The following is an 18,246-nucleotide window of genomic DNA, read 5'->3' on the forward strand; positions in this document are numbered from 1 at the left end:
CCTGTGCTGGCAGCATGAGCTAAAACTGATAAAAGCCTGAGTTCTTTTAAAGCCAGAGTCATTACTCTCACACCTCTTTGTCTGGTTTTAATTAACTCGACCAGTCTGTTATTACCCTCAAATGTGACATGTTCATGCTGCAATGCCTGGCGTTATCGCACTAACAAATGCACCAGTATATAAACACTAGAGGTGTCAAGGAGTGAGACAGTTTCTCTGGAGTGGTTATTTTACACAAAGGCAATTGCCTCTTGATGCCAAAGAGCTACGCTGCTTCCACATGCTCCTGTTTGATTTGATTAGGCTGAAGTATGGACTGTGTTTGGGGGGGGCGGGGGGGGGGGAAGATATGCACTTATGCACTTTTAGAGTAAATTCTAAGAGACCTTCCTAGCACAGATTTCAGAAATCGACTACGTGCTATGACTTTGTTTTGCAATGTTGGGAAAATTATCTTATACTTCAATGATCAATTAGCATACTGCATGCATATGTTTATTTATTCGTATTTATTTGAATAAATAGCTGAGCAAGTTATAACATCTGATGTACAAAATGTGGCTGTTGACAATAATCAGATACAGAACACTATTCACATGCTTATAAACTAGGACAGGCAAAGTGCACCTTTGTGGCAGTAATGTATGTTGTGCATTGTTTATGTGAGTAATTTGCACTATTAAAACTAGTGATACTGTATACTGACTAAAGAACAGCACAGGGTAAAGCAAAAGGATGTGCAATAAAGCACAGTAAAAATATATTAAATTCAAAACACATCCATCCATATCCACAGAGTACACATCCATTAATTTACATTTAGAAGCACAGACTCAGAGATTATCAACTATCAACAAATTCAACAGTTAAGGCCAAGGACATATTCCAGTTTTTAGTAAAAAAAAAATTTATTATTATACCCTCTCAAGCTCTGTCATGTTGAAATAAAACAGCACTCCTGGACAATGCGATGGGTTCCAGGCAGGTGCTGCAGGTGCCTGAATCCAGACTCGGGCTGGCACACAGCAAGCTAAGACAGCAATGTACTGTAGAGGCCGATGTACATTTCAGAGGCCGAGGAGTATCCAAATACCCAGAGTCGAAGTCCCCAGCTGGGTAATCTCCAAGCAGGGATGATCCGGGGTCATGATTGGGAGGCTAAGCAGGAGATCGGTTCACACCAAGCTGAAAAGATTTTACAAGAAGAAGTAAGCGTAGCACAGCATCATGAGACTAACAGGGAAAAAAGCTACACTGACCCACAGAGCTCTAGAGCAGGGCAGTCAGGACTTAAATACTATAGATGTTAATGAAGTAATTGCCCATTAATTAGAGGCAGGTGGTACTGACAGCTGTCCATACTTTGTTAACAGCCCCAGTGGCTGTATCAGACCATGTGAAGATGTTGGGATGTGAGCTGACATTTACGTGGTTTTTACACCAGTCATTGTCACTTGACAAACTGTGTGTTCCACACGACCTTACAAGAGAATTAGCATCAACTGGAGGAGCAATGTGTGTCTCACTGACATCACGGCAAGGTCACAGATGCTTGAAAGTCCTAAAGGTCACTTTGACACCTCAATCTGGGGACACCACAGCACCCTGGAGGTGCTTGAACAATTGTACTGCTCCAGAAATCTTGGAGAATTCTGAATCATGAATTGACCACTCATATAGTACAGGCATGAAAAAGCAGGAGCTGAACTGCAGAACTGCAACTCTTAGCTCTGAAGTCTCCTCTCTTATGCCTGTTTCTGATGGGAGAATGACTTTGACCTTTACGTGTAACCTTAACGGATTTTCTGGCAGACTTTTCAACAAATCAGCACAGTTCTTTTTGATGTTTCCACAGTGCCTTTTTTAACACTTTGCAGTGTTCGAGTTTCACCGGAAAATAGGAACAGCTTGTGTGGCAAAATGTCAGCATAAGCTCTGTTTTATAATAAAAGGGATACTTCCATGGGATTAACGTTTTGTATCCTTAACTTTGCATTTAACTAACTACATACAGACAGGGTTTTACCTGTGCAAGTACTGTAAGGTTACATTAATTATAGGTGTGGCTGGACAATCCACTTTCTAAAACAAGAACTGCAGTAACATGATGCCAGAGGGCTTTTCTGGTAGTACATGGCAACCTGATCTAAACAGATCACAGTGTTCTTGAGTCTCACAGAGCTGCTGTGTTCAGAGAAAGTTGTCTTCTGTAAGTATACTGTACGTTCCATGCCCCTTTGAAGAAATCGGCTATGGATTGCACATGCTCTTTCAGTGGAGCCTTGATATCAGAACCCAATCGACTTGACAAGACTGGCAAAACTGAAAGATTTTCAGAATGCATTCTTCCATTCATCCAGTACCATTTCAGCATTTCACAGGAAATTAAGAAATTGACATTGATATTACAGCTCATTCCAGATTATTTTCATATTCATGTTTCAGCTGTTACTTAAGGATTTGGTATTATGCTGCAATATATAAATTGTACCTTTTTATACAATGAATAAATTGTATGAATTAAACTGCCAGAAGAAAATAAATGACATAATGTAATTCTAATAACAGTACTGAATTCTCTTTTTTTTCCTGACTCATTCACACTAATGAATCTGCTAATGAGCAGATTCAGAATTCTTAGTTTCCCAAGTTCTGACCAACGTCAGGAGACCCCCACTAAAAGAATTAAAGGCAATGATATTTACTGTAAGATTCAAAGGCACTATTACAAAAATGGTGCATGGAAACCATACTCCCCAGACTGGACAGTCTCTCACAGGCCCTGCAAAAATTGAATTCTACTGGTAAAAGGCCGAATAATCATTTAAATACAGGCAGCTCCTTACAACGTTTTGTGCCAATCGTTGCTAATCCCATAAAATGATCTGTCCGTCTTGGGATAGTCCCTCAAAGTGCTACTTCAAGCAAGGTAATGGGCTCTAATAACTACAGTCTCTGAAATATCAGGGGCCATGGCACATTCCTCTCATGAGGAATGAGCCACGGAATGAGGAATGAGCCATGGGGCAGCTGCAAGAGTGAAGATGGGGTGGAGGGAGTGACATCAGAAGGGGTTCTTAGCAAGCGAAATATTTATATGCAGGAGAGTAATAGTGGAGCTTGAACTCTGAGGTATACTTGTCCAAGCTTAGGAAAGTCTTGTTTTAGAGAAGTATACATTTTATATAAGAGTACAGCTTCTTTTTTCATCAAGAGTTTGTGAGGTTTACATTTTGAATGCTTCCACTCTCCCTGAGTATTTACTGTAGACCAAAGCAGTTCTTTCTGAGGATTCCTAGTCCACATAGGATTCCTTGTCTTCTCATTCCCAGCATGGCAAAAAAAAATTCCAAGGAGAGAATTCTACCAATCAAGAATTTTCTGCTGCATTCTGGACTTTATTCCTCCCATTAAAAAATTAGCTCGTCTCTACAACACATGAAAAAAGTTTGATACCCTCCATTTTCACATGACAACCTTGGTGACAAAATGCCTTTCCCTTCACATGCAGGGATTTCAGCTGGACTGTCAAGTGATATTTTTTCTCTGTCCTTTTCTCTGTCCTATTATTAAGCATCAAATGGCTGGAAAAAGAAGCAGGATGCCACAACTTATTATAGTTCATTGGTCCTTTCCTTTGAAAAAGGAAAATCTTTACTTATTTACAGATAACTTTACTTCCTATTTGTATTAATGTGGGGAAGAAACAAAATATATTGAAAGCATGGTTTCTTTTCTTCAGCCGTGTGAAAAAACCCATTGCCAACTATCATGAATGTATCAAAAACTTCATCCTTGGGTAAATCATAAAAAACTTTCTCTTCTGGAAAGATCTATACAGCGGATTATGCAGATAAAAAAGGGTAATAAATTCTTAATCTTGACTAGTAATAAGGTCTTTGATGTACGGAATTTGTTCTTTAATTAGAATTAGAATTGGATGTGGATAGTATATAGAGTATACATGTTCCCTCAGCAAAGCTATAACAGTTTTACATTATGAGCTGTTACCCGACAATGTCAAGTTGTGACTGACAGAGAAGCTGTCTGATTAAAGTCAGCCAACAGGGATGAGTTAATAAAACAGTCTAGCAGGGATCACGAGACACTAGCTTTGGAGTCACAATACCATATCTGTGTGTGTGGCCACAGAGAGAAGGAGCAGGGTGTTCTGACAGAGGCTGTCAGCAATGGTCATCCCAAGTACCTGCATGAGAACAGAGAAAACATGTGGAAGACGGGGTCAACAAACTGAGGTCAGGCATACAGAAAGTGCACCACACCTTCCTTGGGGATCAAATTTCAGCCGAGATAAAAAGTTTTTTCTTTGAACAGAAACATCTACATCTGATAGAAACACAAAATGCTGATCATCAGACAGCTAAGATATACCTTGCCCCTTCCCAACATTGCATGTTCAATCCGTTGTCCTACAGTTTGGGAATCAGGCTCCAGTCCAGATGACAGGTTTTAAGAGGTTTATTCTAAGCATTTTCAGGTAAGCCATGTATAGTACCAAGTACCATGTATAGGATGTTTAGCACGCCATATAGACGTAATAGTTAACAAATGTTATGATGTTTGATCATGTAAAACAGGTCACTCCTGTGCTTTGGTTTGGTTTTTGTCTTCATCCAACATAATCAAATTGTATTAACATCTTATTATGTTTTTGTTGGTAATATTAAACTTAAATATTGGTTTTCTGAAGAAACCAATAAAACATGAATAAAAGATGTGAACAGACAGATAAGTTTGAAACAGAGGACATAAATTAACTGTTCTCTTCTTTAAAGACATCAGTCTACGTCAGTTCCTACCACAGCAATGAAATGACAGCAGCCACCTTTTAACACAAGACAGTAATTTCATATGAAAGTTGCAGCACATTAAGGAATAGCATGCACAATGAATGACAAAAATCAGAATGGTGCTAGACAATACCTTCTGAAAGAAATTTGTCTGCTATAAATATTAAGAAATATTGGTCCTCTACAACACAGGTTATCAAGGACTGAAATCTGAAGACCTGTTAGAAGGTGATGGTGCTGCACTGCCTTGCCAACAGGAACCTCACATGTTTCAACTCTTTAAGAAGAAAGTGCATGACTTCATGTGTGCTGGTCCATCAACCTGTTCACTGACCCCACTCGTTCTGTTTCATTCTTAGTGCATCTTTTCTTTCTCTGACAGTTCATGCTCTGGAACCATCAGTAACGTGAGAAGTGCTTCAGATTCCCCTCCTCGAGTTTCTGCACTGCTCCAGAGGGAGGGATCTCTTCACTTATTTCACGTGGTTATTGGAAACAGATGGAGGGAGATTACAACATAATGTCATCACTCACACGTGCTGACATTTTGAGCCTGACCCCTCTTCTGCTTTCCTGGACCTTTTCTGAAGCCGGAGCTGTGAATTTCCAAAGGCTCAGGCTCCTTCTACTGTATTCAGGCAGACGAAACTCCGAATGGGCTTACCTGGATTTCCCACAAAAGCAGATAGATTTTCCTACGTCGTTTTAGAAGCGCTAATGGCAAATCATTCACAAACACACCTTTGTAAAAAGATACGTACCCTAACGCTGCTTGACAGTTGATTGGAGGAAAGAAGAAAGCTAATCATAGATATTTTTTACTACAAAAACTGAACTACTATACCTTAATATTTAGTTTGATTTTCCATCTTTTCATTGACATTTTATTATGTTGTTTTATTAAATAATTCCAGTATCCTTTCTTCATCACATTTCATTTGCCTTTACATTCAAAAACTGATGATTATACTTACAGACATTTAGAGTCTCTCTTTCTTCTCTGCCACCTACGGACACAGGTAGTTTTCTAAAAGACGTTCAAGAATTTCATGCTTCTTCTGCATGCTGATTATCATCAGTGGTTTTAGTGGGAATGAAAGAAGAAAACTACTGATTCTATCATTCCAAAATATAGAGCCGTTTCTTTAAGTGACAATACCTGTTTTCCTGCACTAGTAGAAGGGCAGAGGAGCCAATATTGGGCCTCCTCAACAGGTGATTATCTGGAATAGAGTACTATTTATTAGCACTGCAGCTTTGTATCTTACTCTATTCTGACAGCAAGCTCATTTTTATTCTACTTTCATGCAGACATCAAAGATGGACGGCCTATTTTTTATTTGTAAACACAGTAAATTATTGCAATTGACCTTTTCATAACTATTAGCCCTTAGAGTTTTGTTGGTTCTACTGATTTCATGCATCACTGAGGATGCACAAACTGCAAGCCTTCAACATTACATTGACAGGTGTAGAGCTACACAAGATAAGTTAGATTGAAGTTCACCTTTGGCAGCCTTAAGAGGGGGTACAGTTGGGATTATATTTTGCTCAGTCAACTCAGGAACATAGAACAAAAACATGCATGGACAATGGGGATAAAGGAATCAACACAAGCAAGAGAAACTGCGTCTTCGTTTTTAAATTTCTGCTCTTCAAACAACCAGACACAACACTTTCTTTGTCTGTGCATTTGACCTTAGAGATACCCCTCTATGTTTTCAGCCCTGGGCCCTAAAAAGTCTGTAAATTGTGACAAATTATGTGACGTGGGGCTGCTGACCTCCATGGGCTTACTTCAGACAAGCAAATTAATTTCACTTGTGAACTAAGCAGGATTGGAAGTGGGGCCTATGAGAGGTGAAAGGCCAGAGCATTAACCCTGCTAAACCAAAGAGCCCCTGCAATTTCTGAGCAGTGACAAATCCTTCAGGGAAGAAGAGAATCACAGTATGCTACAGCCATCTTCACAATATGTCCACCACTTTGTTGAGGCAGAAAAGCTTCACATTTGGAATGGGAGTAAATAAAAACAAGTGCTCACAGGACAGGCTTTTGTCTGGCGGTGACATGGCTAAAATTCACCGCTTATTGCTAGTGACAGGCTTCACACTCAGGCAGTGACAAAACTCTCAGCTTGTAAATAACAACCAGGCTTTGCCCATGGAACATGAGGAGGGGGTAAGAAAAGCTCAGACTCCTCAAATCTGATTCTGAAGAAAAATAGCTCAGGCAATAAAGAGAAAAGGGATTTATCTGTATTTCTCCAGAGAGGCGGCAATGGAGCATAATCTATTCTTAAAATATAGCCAAAAGCTCTGGCTATGCGTTTTGATGAGCCTCCATGAAGGGTGTTGGAGAAACATTTCCTAAAGAGACAGACGATTCTCTCAATTGTAAATAGTCAAGAAATATTTCTCTGGTTCCTAGTGACAGGTGCCAAAAAAAACGTTAAAAAGGCAATTATATTATATATATATATTATACTCCTATCACAAAGCTATAAGATTTATTATTCTTTATTTCAGGTGTTTTCTCCAGTCTGTTGTGTACCATCTCTTTAATTTTTTTTTTTGCTGCTATGAGCTCACGGGATAATTGTAAACAGAAATATTTAGTTTTCTAACAACAGACCATTGAACATGAAAGCCTCAGAATAAATTATTTAATTAGATCCTCTTATGAACTGAAAAATAACAACAATTTTAACAAATGCAAAATTAAATAGCACATAAAATAAACCCTAGCAAGTATCAAGTAGCAGAGACAATTATATACAGTATATAAAGAGGAGAAACACTAACCTTTCAGAAGGTTGGCATGGAAAAGTCTTAGGTGTCTTCGTCAACACAAATAGGGAAAATAAAAAAGACAAGCAATATTAAGGCTGTTACATTTCAGTTGTACAAACACAGGTAAGACCTATTGTAGAATAATATGTACAGTTTTGGTCTCTGAGTTAAAAAAACATAATCATACTCTAAAATCAATCCAGAAAAGAGTGACCAGTTCCTTTCCCAGGAATACCCAACGCTGAGAGGCCAAAAGCACTGAAATTATTTGTGTTGAACGGAGAAGGCTACAAGAATGGTAGGAGTGTGGAATAAGCTACTCTGCCATGTATGCCTAAAGCTGATATCCCAGCATCTTTCATGGAGCTACTGGATGAAATCTCCAGAATTTCAGACACACTAACAATCTGGATCATGTGTATGGTCTCCTTGCAGTCTTCTCTGATCAACACTAAAAGAGCTCAGATCATTTAGCCTGACAGTGCACAACATTACTTTAAGCCCCAACATGCATCTATCTGCTCTTTTCTGTTACTGATTCCTGAGCACCAATTTCTTTTTATAATGTGGTGGCCAAAAATGTGTACAGTGGTCTATATGAAACCTTAATAGTATACAGTACTTTTAAAATAAATCCATAGACATGGGTTTACATGAATAGAATAAATAAGCAATTAAAACATTTCTATATAATAGAGAGGTTCCAGAAATAGAGAAGGCTTCCAATGCACTGCTTTTTTATCCATTTAAGATTTTACAGCTTCAAGCCAGTGATATGAACCAGATATGTGGTCTTGGTACTTCAAGATTTCTCTTTTCAGTAATGTTACATAGGCTTGCAAAACTATACCAACTACACTGTTGTTTCTGTTTCATTGATACAATTGGTATACGAGGTCAAAGGTTCACAAATACTGAAATGAATCATCTCTCAAGGAACCTTGCCTTTTTCTCCAAGCTTGTACAACTGGTGAACAGAATTTCTTTAAATTCCACAAGAATTGAGGACCAAGATCAGAAAAGGCTTCAAGTTTAAAGTATGAGTAAATGGCATTATGTCTTTATCATGAGGCTATTCTAGTCTCTGTATCTTTCCTCCTCTCTATTATCTGCTCTTGCTGTACAGTAGTGCTCTCCTCTTTTTGCATTTCTTATTGATCTCAAGTGCTTTCCAAGAACAACCAAAGGGCTTATTTGCCATTATCTCAAGCATTCGTCTCAGTGTTCTTGACTCACAAGAGGAAGAATTGGTGAGAGAAGACATGCACTTTGAAACACCATTGTTAGCAAAGCCTGGGTTTGCATTTCCATGGAATACAGACACCTGTTCGGGGCAGGCAATTAACAAACCCCTTTCACTCTGAAATTTATTTTTGTTATTATTTCACCTAAAGGGGGTATCAAAATATATCAAATTGAAGTTGTCTGGTTGAAAAAAAACATAATCCTCCATAATTTATCAGCTCTTACTAAATGAATAGCTATTGAAAGTGATATTGTTTTCTTTTCAGATAATATATAATTGAATGTTCTCTGTGTGAAACTGATAAACATAAGCTGAAGAAAATAGAACCGTATCCACCTGTATAAATTAGTCATGTAATTGCCTTATTTTAGAATTAACGTTTCCGTAATGATTTGTTTTTGTATTTTACTTTGTATCAAATATTATCATGTAATTAAGATTAGCTCCACAGAATTGCCTACTGCTTGCATTCTTTTAGACATCCATCCATCCATTTTCTCATTCGGTTATCTAGTAGAGGGTCAATGGGGGGAGCTGGAGCCTATCCTGGTAAGCTATGGGCACAAGGAGGGATACACCCTGGGTGGGATGCCAATCTATCGCAGAGCAGACCCACAGACACACACTCTCATCAGGGTAAGCTTTCCCAGAAGCCAATTAACCCGAAACAACTGGGGGGAAACCCAATTGAACACAGGGAAACCATACAAACTCCATGCGGGCAGCATCCCCAAAACTGAACCCCAGTGCTAACCACTGCACCACCACGCCGCACTCTTCCAGACATTTCTGTGTTATTATTTTTGCAATTATCACACGTCATTGTAAGGTTTTCATTTATTTCGTAAATAGCGTGTTTCAAGTTTTTACGGTGCTTTAAAAGCATGAAAATAAAATGGCTACATTTTATTTTAAATTCTATTGGTATGATGATCAGTACATTTCGCATGACTTTCTGCCCTTTCATTTCTTTTATGCATATGAGTCCAATCTGTGCACCTGATCCAAGAATCAAGTCTAAAAATGTACCTTCTCCTTTGTTTCGGGCAATGGTTTTGATGGAGGAGTGTGTGCTTGTCTAAGTTCATGCCAACAGAAAGATACATGATAGAGGATTTTGCTTTCATCCTGCTCATAGCTTTAAAGGCATGATGTTCAAGACATCTTATTTTAAGTTAGTGATCAGGAGGTGTTTGTAACACAGTGTAGAATCACTGTTCACAGTTAAGGAATATTGCTTGTTACCAGGGTGTTACTGTTTAGTGCTCGGTGGCTACTATGTATTATTTCATTGTGCAAAATATATAGTTTTTACAGTATTTGTTATGTTCTTTAGATATAATATAAATCTGAACTCCTATTATAAGTCACTACAGACAGTGTGCTCTTGTTTACAACACATCATTAAATTTAAATACTGTAGCTTTAGATATATGCATCTTCTAAATAAATAATTGTGATTATAATACATAATTACATGTACTTCTGCTGCTCTGTGAACTAATGACAGCTCTTTCGTTTTTCTGTGTCACCTTATCTACCATTTTCAACATCAAAAACCGATAACAGAATCTCTTTTAAAGTGCCCTTCATCCAACATGTCAGCTGTAAATGCAGAAAGCATGTGACAAACCCTCTCAGACACTCTCCGGTTCATTTTTACATGCAAATAAAAAAAGACCCTATCAGCTAAGATTGCGACACCCACTTAGGTCAATTAAATGCAGTACTTCAAAATGTTACATTATAGAGAAGACACTGCTCCACTGTAAGACCCTTTAAAACAAAGATCCCTGAATTGTTAAGAGAGAGCCCCACTAAGCATTAATTTTGCTGAAATAGAGTGAGGCCCAAGTTATGTCACCTTTCTTTTATGGAGCTCTCATTCAACAGTTTGTGCCAGGTTGCTGATTAAGGTTGAAAGGTTATATTTAATGGTTCACTTTTTCTCTCTCATCCAAGCCTTTTCTCTTCCTAAATCTATCTTTGACATCTGGCCTTTATGTGATTAACCTTGATGAAATTGGGAACACTATCTTTTCAATTCAGCTCCCCTCTCCCTCCCCATGCTGTTTACTCCTTCAATGTTACTTTTCACCAGTTGAAATCAGGGTAATGACTCTGAAAGAAAAAAGAATGTTCTTTCAATAGATAATTAGGGAGATTGGTTTACCGGGGCTACTCAAAGTCCATTCAGGGATTGAGACCAGGCTGTTATCCAAAGACCTAAAGGGTTCCCAAGAGAGACATTTCCCCCAGTTTAATTTCTCAGAGCAGGTGCCTGGCAGGTAGTCAATGGAAGAGTTCTGGCTAAACATAAGAGGCCTTGCAAAGAGGTCAACATCAGAGGTCGTAGGTTAGGATCTTGGGGTCAATAGGTCAATGGCCACTACAGTGACAGATTATTTGAAATGCAGCTTGTACCTGCTTTGTGTTGATGAGACCTTTTTTTTAAAGAAAATAAAGTCAAGTCATTGCATCATTCACAACAACCCCAAAGACCTTACCATTCTCTTCTCCTTCCTCTGCATGGAGCCTAGTTTGGAACAAGAAGTCCTTTTGTTAACATTGGACTGTCTTTTTCAAAAGAAGAGACACCTGCTAATTTGAAATCATCAAAGCCCTGCATCTCATTATGATTTTGAAAGCTTCCAGGCTGACGCAATAACTGGTCTCCACATTAGGTGAAAGACATCCAGCTGAATGTGAGTGACGTTTAGCTCCAAATCTACATTAGTGAGAATCACAGGCCATTACAATTTCTTGTATGGTTTAGAAGTGGATAGGGAAGGTCTTCAGTACAGTACTGAACTGTAGCAGCGAAGACCAAAGTGGAAAATCACGTCACATCAAGTGAAAAAGGATGTCAAGATTCACTTTTGAGCTGAACTCGCGCTGTTTGCACAACTCAGACTTTTCTTTTCTAAGGTCATGTGTTACAACACTAATTTGGAATCTCTGTACTTTTGAAACAGGTGAGTATTTCATGTTGTTGAGAGGATCTAAGTACTCTGGTCATAAGGTAACTTGATTCACTTCACCTTGAAACTAATTAAAGGCTCCAGAGTGTCTAGTGGAGTCCATCCGGTCCTATCTAGAGATAAGAGCCAGTGCTTTGGACAACAAGGAAGAATTAAAAAAAGATTTAAATTAAAAAAGTAGAAGTCTAATAACACAAAGAACAAGTACAGCTATCCTTTTGGAAAGTGCTTTGTGAATAATCTTTAACATAAATATTCTTTATAAACATTATGGCCATTCCCTGCTTCTCCCATTTATACCCAAGTACAGGGAATTTCTATTTGTAAATATGAAACCCAGAGTGTTTCAGTTCAGATATGAAACTAGCATTGGTCGCGCATGGGTCAGAGGTTATGGACCCACCCATTTCTAATTGAATTTGCACCAGGGTAATTGATATGTCACTGGACAGAGTGGACATGTTATTGAAAGGTCCCAGAGAATAAAACACTGCCCAAGTCCATTGGAGTGTGCATAGAAAATTACACCACAGCTGCATGGGACTCCTCCCAGGGGAAAACAGTAGAAATGTCAATGAATTAAGGAGGCTGAATAAGCAAGAGACTGAAGAGTGCAGAGAAGTGTCCCTAAGGTGACGCGATCGGTAGAGTTCTATGTGTTCTGATTTCACACTTCTTACAGGACTGGTACCCTGGTTTATACAGCACACCGTGGTGGGTCTTAAAGGGCATTGTGAGAAATGTGATGGTGGTATTCTACAACAGCTTTCCAAAGTCTCAAGAGCACCTAAGGAAATCAAACATCTCATAACGACACTTAGCTCTCTTTTCCTCATCTATTTTCCGCATTTATTATGTGTCATATACTGTATCTCTTAAGGCCAGGTGCTAACAGAGGTATCAGTCCGCCCTGTGAGAGCTCTATGAATGTCACCTGGCCTAAAGCCTAAACTGTTTAAACAGCCCCTTTTCAGACAAATTAATTTGGTTGCCATTCAGAACCAAGTTCTGTAAGGGAAATGCTCTTTTGAAATGTCTGTGGGATTACATCTGAACTCTAAATTAAAATAAAAGGAAAACCATATCAAATTTGTCTTCCAAAAATTCTAACCAAAGTTTTCTTCACAAAGTGTAACTGACCCTGTCTAGTTGCTATTAGACCATGAACATTTGTGTCTGCTTTGTCACGTGGTTTTGTGGGAATATCCAGATGTGAAGAAGACATTTTGCAAAAAAGACTTCTTTTTTGTCCACTGCTCCAAACAGTAGTCCCTGTTCTACCCATGTTATTTTTCTAAATGACAGTATGGATCTTGACCTTATACAGATGCAGAAACGAGTTTACTTGGCTGGAACCAAAGTACTTAATTTGATCTTGATGCAGTGTTGGAAGATTTACATCCCATCCACTGGCATCAGTGGATTACAGTGTATGGAGCTGTAGAGGTGGTCTCGGAATGCTGTAGCTGATACAGTAACGTAGTTACTTGCATCAAGGTCCTTTGGGTGGAAACTTGGATGTGCTACCACAGAGAGCAGTAATGTATGGTGGAGCTGCATATTATTATCTTATTATTTTGTTCTATTTTAAAAAGAAGCAAAAACCGTTCCACAAAAAAAAGCTCAAAAGCTTGATGGCCTCCAAACACCGCAACACAGCTCCCTGTACAGGAGGAAAGTCCAGCTTCAATCTAAACAGAAAAAAAGGGTTGTTTTGGCAGTTGCTTGCCATCATCTTCAGTGAGCCTCTCTTATGAAAACACAGCCCTCTCCACTACGGAGTGCTTTAGGGATGGACACAAGAGTGGAATGCATGCATACGTGTGCAGACAGGGCCAGCTGAAATCCGTCATTAAAAAGGAAATATTTGCTTTATTTAATTGAACCCAAAGTGGTTCCTTTAAGGTCTTACTTTGTCCCTTCTGACTTTCCACTGTACCCCCAGGCAGTGGCGGCAATGTAGCACAATAACAAGCCTGTAGCTCAATTAGCATTAGTCTTCTCCGTTGGCAGAACTGGATACAAGAGTAATTGAAGCGTGCATCATTCTCGGATAACTTAAATAATTGGGTTCATTGGAGTAAAGTTTCATGTTCCTTTTAATTCACGTATTACAAACTTAAATCTTATCTCCTGATACATTCTGTCCTTCGTCTTTGAAACGCATTCTCCTGAAGGGTCCTCTCCTTCATGCTTTACTTTCAATATATTTGTCTTTTCATGGATGGATTTTTGTTGTAGATTATTGGAATTTTTTTTCTTTATTTATAAATTGACAGAAAAATTACCCTTTAAATCTCAGAAGTTATGGCAAGCAGGTCATGGTCAGTCATGCAATAGGAGACCTCCAGAACCATTTGATTATTGGTAAGAAGGTGTCACAGAAGATATCATGTCATGTACTGCACAATACAGCCATGGCAAGTTCTCTTCCATACTCCTGTTTTACTTCCGCATTCTAATATCTTTGGGTCTCAAAGTGATGGCCTCCTTCTTTCTCAGCCTGGTTTGGTTAAGGGTCATAATCTCCCAGGAGTCAAAATTAATGTTGTACTTCTTTCGTGTTGGCTATTACCACCTTATTGTCAAGAGGCAATTTCTCTCTTCATAGGACCTGCTGCATAGTTGGGCAGCAGTCACAGAACGGCCTTCATGGTTCACTCAAGTGTGTGCTACACTTCAGCGGAAATGGGGTCCTATATCTAAACTGCTTTGGTATAAAAAGAACTAATTTTTTTTTTTTTAATAATGTAATATTTTCTTTAGTTTCTTTTATTGTCTGTTAGTTGATAGCATTCCAATAACAGCATAATACAGGAGCAGTGAAACATTATAATCTCAGCAGCTACCACTCCAATACAATACAACACAGTGTCTCTGTTGACTGCTGATCATATATACGGAAAGACAACTGGAAGAATGAAAACAGAAGCAACAGGACAGAAGAGAAAACGAAAAACAAAGAAATGTAAGGAGCAGCAAAAAGAAAAGGCAAAACAAGGAAGGAATGATTAGAATCTTCACAAATGGGTCGTTTCTGGTACAGTGGATTGTCCTTGAGTTGCAATGTGTTTGTCTCTCCAAGAAGTGCCACTGGCAAGTCCCTGGAGTGGGTTACCGGTCTCACACAGCAAAAGCTAAATGCCCCGAGCATCTGTCTGCTAACCTGCAATCTGCACGCAGCGAGCGGTACACAGCTTTGCTTTCAGTTCCTGAGTTGATAGTGGGGACAAGCAAATTGTGGCAAAGACAGGACAACTCCTTTTTAGGGTTCAAATGTGTGTCACGGTTTCTAGGGGACATATACTCTCCTGGGGCATGTGGTGGTCTCTTTTCACTGACGGAAGCAGAGGTTGAAGTAAGCCTTAAATAAAGCAGGCATAGCCAAATTATTTTATAAGCTTATAGAAGACACAAAGATCTTTTAGAAAATCAAAACAACTGGAAAATACAATTTAGACTGTCCATTTAACTCCCTGAAAGTCTGTTTTGCTACTACTTGTGTTACATTTGTCATTACAGTATAAAATAATGCTCAGTTTTGTAAATGTCAATTTCGAAATTGTCTAAAACAATAGGAAACACAGTTTTGTCTGTTTTTTAACTTTCTGTTACATTGTCAAATTTCTTTAATAACTGACACTTTCCCCAAGCACTTACATATGTACAAACTCACGGCTGGCTCAGACAAAAACCACTTGTAATTATTTACTAAGACTCTGTGGTTGAAAGGGAGGCAGGGAGGTTGTCTGATTCAGAGAGGCCTTCAAATTTGACGAACAAGAGAATCAGACTTGACACTGTCATCCTTCATTTTCCATCGGTTTCATGAATAAAGGCTTCATTGATCATATCAGAGTGAAATGAATTTCTTTCCACATAGCTGACCTGCCAACACGTAACAATAATTAAGAAATCCAAAGGAATGCCCTCTGTTGCTAGCTGAGGTTAAAGGTTAGAATGTCATTGCTCTTTCTTCATTAAATGCACTGAGATACTTGCTTTGTCCATTAATGGAGGCCATGGGGAACCCACTGACCATGTCTCCACCATATGCTAGCAGATTTATGTCTGTGATTTATCAGGACCCTATAACACAGATAAGTTTACCTGTTGCTCTCAGTGCGCCAGTGCACCTGATCTAAGTTTTTTTGAAGAAATACAGGGGTGTCAGCATTACAGCAGCAAAACAGTAAAGAATGAAGTAAGGTGTCACAAAAATGGAAAGTGAAAGTGAAATGCCTAATGTATTAAATAAATATTTCACTTCACTTAGGTGTTGACCAAAAACATAGAATACACAACATGCCCTTGACCGAGAAGGGATATAGTTACATGTTAAATGGTACTAACAGAGAAAGACAGGAGTATTGCAGGCATCAGAACCACTTAGGATCAATCTCCAGGGCCTGATCATATTCTACCAGTTGTACTTAAAGAAACCAAAGATGTTACACATAGACTGATAACAAAACTTCTCCAACACTCAACTCACTTGGCAAAGAGAACAATACCATTGACTGGGAAATGCCCACGTCATACCCATCCATTAAAGAGCAACAAAACAGAACCAAGTAATTGTGGACCAATAAGTCCAATGTCTATTAGATATACAGATAAGGAAAAAACAAACTAATTAGAAGGGTCATCTGTATGCAACAGAATTCGGGGGTGTAGTCAATGTGGATTTAGGCAGGCCTTGCTCTGCTAACTTGTTAGAGCTCCTTGAACAAGCAGCAGTATTGGATAGAAACTGCGCATCTTACAAATATATTAGATATATTATATAAATAAGGTTTTCACAAAGCTTTTGATAAAATTCCTCATTAAATAGTATTAATTCAAAGTATTATATGAGAACTTGCTATGGGATAGAAAACAGTACACAGATAAGGGGTGAAGACTCATACTGGACTGATGTGATTAGTGGAGTACCACAGCATTTCTTAATTTACATTCATGATTTGGTTTCTGGTATAGTTAGTAAGGTAGTCAATTTCAAAGATGAGTACAAAATTGAAGGGTCTATATACAGATACAACTATAGAAACTGAAAAAGATTTAAACAAAATAAAGACTGGGTATAAACCTATCTTAAAAACACGTCTTCTGAAACATGATGGGAAGCAATAAAAACAATGTGAGGATATACTGTATAACGTAGAACTTAAAGGGATGTTATGTTAAAATGTTAACTTCAAAACATTTGAAAAAATGTTTTAATGTCTCTTTTCTGTTTGCCATATAAAACCTGTTAAACTGGAAATCATTAGCAAGGTTACCCAAAACTGACAATTTCCTCAAATTTTGCTACATAAGGAACTCATTAATACTGATAAAATTGATAAGCTCCCCCCAAAAAATCATTTTCAATATTTAGTCTTTCAGAATTTCTTCTGCTCTAATATTTACAAACTCTTCGAGATCCTGTTTCCTCTAGCAAGAGAGTGACAGCAATGAAGGAGATTTTTTATGAGGTCGTTTTGCAAGCTAGTTTAGGCGCTGGGTCCAAGCTGAAAGCCAGCAAGCCTGTTTGTTTCCAATGGCAGTAGACCGTGATCAATTAAGCCTCCATTAGCCCCAAAGAGTATTGAAGTCTGAAGTCTGTGTCTACGGACACAGAGAAGTGACCTAACCGGTTCTCAATGAGACATTAGAATCTGATATGGTCTAAAGCATAAACACTCATTTGTTTTCAAAGCCTTTCACAAACAATTAAATAAGCAGCAGACCCTCTGCCCTATGAAAACAAACACAGAACCATAAATATTTGTGCCTTGCTTTGGTTTTGACTTATTTCCAGGCTCTGTGCAAACATGGGAGGACATCCTCTTCCACTCAGATGAATGCAGCAGTGGTCAACACGTCAGGGTTACATTCCAGCTCCCTTGTTGAAATTATTTTAACCATCACAGAAGAGGAACACTGGAGCTTTTGATCAATTAAGTCTGCCTGCTGCATAAGACATAACATATTTTCACTTTCCAAATCATGAAATAGAAATAATTAATGGATAAAATAGAGAAGCCGTGGATACATGGTCATGACTGAAATTCGTTTGAAGAACATGTAAAAATATAAATAACTCATACATAAGGGTTTCGGTCCTTATGCTGTCCTTGCACTAGAACTTTAGAAGACCAGAAATCAAACATTTGACACCAAGCTTATTGGCCTATTTGCAATTTACTTGTTTATTTTATCCACCAAGAGGTACAGACCTCAGAAACGTACATACTCAAAACCGTTCCCTGCCTTATAACTCCATATCCACAAGTCAAGACCTCCAACTTGAACCCCAACTTGAACCTGCTGCTCTCACTCAGCAAGACATAAATCATTCCGTTCCAAGCACCGACGCCTGCCTGCCACTGAGTGCCGAACTTGACTCCATGGCAATAAAGTCCGTAACAGGA

At 38.6% G+C, this 18,246-nt stretch overlaps 1 long non-coding RNA gene across 1 annotated transcript in view; it reads right to left on the reverse strand.

The window, feature by feature from the left end:
- Positions 1-889: 889 nt before the first annotated feature.
- LOC148641750 (uncharacterized) overlaps positions 890-18,246 on the reverse strand; it is an 81,084-nt gene continuing 63,727 nt past the window's right edge. Inside the window, exons 2-3 of the long non-coding RNA XR_015929705.1 lie at positions 7,616-7,650; positions 890-4,207 (exon numbers count right to left, since the gene is read on the reverse strand). This is a non-coding gene — a long non-coding RNA (uncharacterized LOC148641750). The remainder of the gene's footprint in view (positions 4,208-7,615; positions 7,651-18,246) is intronic.

Source organism: Lepisosteus platostomus, chromosome 24 (genome assembly GCF_059453375.1).
Source record: "Lepisosteus platostomus isolate fLepPlt1 chromosome 24, fLepPlt1.hap1, whole genome shotgun sequence".
Classification (NCBI taxonomy): Eukaryota; Metazoa; Chordata; class Actinopteri; order Semionotiformes; family Lepisosteidae; genus Lepisosteus; species Lepisosteus platostomus.